A 3,638-nucleotide genomic window follows, 5' to 3' on the forward strand; every position below is an offset into this window, starting at 1 on the left:
AGCTCGCAGGCGCGGCAGCCGGCGGAGCTCGTGGCGTGGCGGACCTGTGGAGCTCGCAGCGCCAAGCAAGGTCGGCGGTGCTCGCGGCGCGGCGGCCGGTGGTGCTCGCGGCGTGGCGGCCGGTGGTGCTCGCGGCGGGCGGAGCTCACGGCGTGGCAGTTTTTCTTCGCGCGGGTGGGAAGAATCGCACTCCCAATTTACAGCGCGCTAGCCGGCGCACTAGATATACCGCTTTGGATAGTGCAAATTGCCGCGCGCACTAAAATATTTATAGCGCGCTGTAGTTTGCAGCGTCTGCTGGAGGACAAAAAAACGCGCTGGGTGCTGTATATTGACAGTTATTTTAGCGCAGCGCAAGTTTACAGCCTCTGTTGGAGATGCTCTGAGGCTGCAGCGCCTGTTCGACTTTTAGAGGTCGCGTGGCCGCACGACCGACTCGACGGTAAGTACCTCCTCATATTCCTTCCGCCGCGAGTGCGTGCGTGCACCAACTGATTGCTCAGTACTGAACCTGGACGAAATTTAGGCTAAGTTAATACCACACTGCCTTCTGTTGGGTTCTGAACTAGAGTGCACAAGTCGACTTCAGAGTTGGTTACTGAATCTGCACTGATATGTATGTCGTACTTGGTTAATCCCCCATATATTTTTGTTTCAGAACATGGGATGTTACTGTACATGTATATTTTGATGTGGAAGTTGTAGAACTATGAAAGCTCTAGACAAGTCTAGAAATTTGGTACTGAATTTTTTTTAATTCTGTACCTATGCTAATGCAAGTGCAGTAGTTGGTTACTGGATTTGCCGTGGCCATGAAGATTACCAGTCACATACATTTGCAGGGCTCCATGGAAACTTATAAACTAGGATTGGTTGATTCTTCAGTAGTCTTTGAACTGATTAGTAATGCTGCTGCAACGCAGATTTAAAATTTCTGAAAATGAACTGAAACATGCTCACAATCCAGTCAAGAAATAGACATTATTGTATCTGCAAGTGCACTAGCAGTTTAAGTTTGGGTAGTTCCACATGAGGAAAAGTTCTACTAGGTGGAATATTGATTTGCTAAATCTGGATGGAAGAATGCTTTAACATGCTGCCTTCTCGTTTTAGTTCAAACTGACTCCGTTTAAGAAATCTTCAGTATTATTTGGTTTGCTTATTGATGTTGAGCACAATTTCCCTATTCTGAAAAGGAACCTGAAACATGAGCAAACATAGGGATAACTGTTTATTTTTGTGTGTGTTTGATCTGGTGAAAGTTCAGCAAAGGATCAATGTTCCAATGAATCTTTATGGAACAGGGGGCTATATTTGTCTCTCTGGTTTCGGTTCAAACAGAATCTATTTGATTCTGATATAATCTTTGATTTGAGTAATCATTATACGTGCCAAAGCTTACAACTTATATATCTGTATTTTACTAACTGTTTCTAGATTGTACATGTGCTTCTGAAAGCTAGTAACCTAATAAAGAATTGCTGGTTCATCTATTCGCCATTCTGTTCGCAGTTATTTGCTCTTTTTTTTATTGCCAATGCTTCTGATAGCTTGTACTATTATGTTAACCAACACCTCTGTGAACATGGGTTTACAAAAATAAGTAGGTATCCATGCAGTCCTAGGAACACATCTTCAATCACCAAACTGTAGTGGTGTATATATATATCTTACCTTGAAAGTTGATGTCCTCTAACTTGCTACGGAGTATTCTTTCAATCTCACAAGTTTGTACGTCATGTGCATATGCAGGTGTGCTCTACAGAGAATGAATTATCATGCTGAGTTTGTGTTGCGGCATGTACTCTACCAAGTAGCTTGATGTTTAATGTAACAGCAAATTCCATCTCATTACACATGAACATTCTAGTTACATTTTGTAAACCTGATGTATTTGGTAATCATGCTGAGAATAGATGAACAATTTGTATGTGCGTGATGTAGTACATGATATTATTCTTTAGTGGTGGGTTAATGTATTCCTTGATATTTTTGGATATTATTTATCCACGTGTTCATAAATTGAAACTAATATATGTGAAAAAAGTTACTTTGATATTAGCGCAGTAATTGCAATTGTCAAATATCTGTAATGTATATATATGTGAATCCTGGATATGAGCTAGTGATGCAGTTTGTATTCCGTGAGATTGTGGAAAAGACCCAAAGCAGGTCCAGTGGAAAGTTGGTCGGTAAGACGCACAGCAGGCCCAATAAAAAGTTGGTCGGTAAAACTGTTACCATCCGACTGTTGGTCGGCAACAAAGGCCGGTTGGGAAAACAAACGTCCGACGGGAATAAAATGTTTGTCGGAAAAACTTTTCTACCACTGACACGCAGTCGGTCGGTAAAAATATGTTGGTCGGGAAAGACCTTTGCCGACTGGACTTACAGTGACCAACAATGTTGGTCGGCAAAACTGATTCCTGACCAACTTTCTGTAGGTGAAGGTGGCTTTTCCGACCAACTTGTGTGTAGGGGTTGTAGTGCTGTGGTGTAGTGATGTTCATGGCGGAGTTGAAAACCGCTTCATTAATTGCTATTTGGGTGGAAACAGAAAATGCTTCATGTGGTAAATGGTATGTGGTCTTGAATAATTTGATACTTGGCAATTGTTTTGTGCTCATATAGATCATGTTTAAGCTCTTGCATCATGTACTTTGCACCTATTACTGGAGAACTACCGTAGAGCTTGTTGAAATTTGGTTTGCATGATTGGTCTCTCTAAAGTCTAGATATTTTCTGGTGAAGTGTTTGAACAACAAGGAAGACAGTGTAGAGTCTTATAATGCTTGCAATATGTTCTTATGTAAGTTTTGCTGTACCGGTTCATACTTGTGTTTGCTTCAAACAACCTTGCTAGCCAAAGCCTTGTACTGAGAGGGAATACTTCTCGTGCATCCAAAACCTTGAGCCAAAACCTATGTCATTTGTGTCCAACATACCTACATACTATGTGGTATTTCTCTGCCATTCCAAAGTAAATTAATTGAGTGCTACCTTTAAAATTTCATTCTTTATCTTTGCAATATATAGCTCATGGGAAAATAGCCTTAAAAACTATTGTGGTATTGAATATGTTGCTATGTATCATATTTCTTATAAGTTGCTTGTTGAGCGGTAACCATGTTTCTGGGGACGCCATCAACTATTACACCTTTGTTGGATATCATGTGAGTTGCTATGCATGTTCGTCTTGTCTGAAGTAAGGGCGATTTTCATGATCAAATGGTTTGAGTATGCATATTGTTAGAGAAGAACATTGGACCGCTAACTAAAGCCATGAATCATGGTGGAATTTTCAGTTTAGACACAAATCATCAATCTCTTATGAGAATATAATTTGTTGTTGAATGCTTAAGCATTAAAAAAGAGGAGTCCATTATCTGTTGTCTATGTTATCCCGGTATGGGTGTCTAAGTTGAGAATGATCAAAAGCGAGAAATCCAATGCGAACTTTCTCCTTAGACCCTTGTACAGGCGGCATAGAGGTACCCCTTTGTGACACTTGGTTGAAACATATGTTATGTAATGATAATCCGTGTTAATCCAAGCTAATTAGGACAAGGTGCGGGCACTATTAGTATTCTATGCATGAGGCTTGCAACTTATAGGATGTCTTATACATAACACATATG

At 40.7% G+C, this 3,638-nt stretch overlaps 1 long non-coding RNA gene across 1 annotated transcript; it reads left to right on the forward strand.

Moving 5' to 3' along the window:
- LOC139830747 (uncharacterized) lies at positions 1-2,058 on the forward strand. Its single transcript, XR_011744178.1, has 2 exons — positions 1-442; positions 1,753-2,058. It is a non-coding gene; the product is annotated as an uncharacterized lncRNA (long non-coding RNA).
- The last annotated feature ends 1,580 nt before the right edge of the window (positions 2,059-3,638 follow it).

This window comes from Lolium perenne, chromosome 4, assembly GCF_019359855.2.
Source record: "Lolium perenne isolate Kyuss_39 chromosome 4, Kyuss_2.0, whole genome shotgun sequence".
NCBI classification, from domain to species: Eukaryota; Viridiplantae; Streptophyta; class Magnoliopsida; order Poales; family Poaceae; genus Lolium; species Lolium perenne.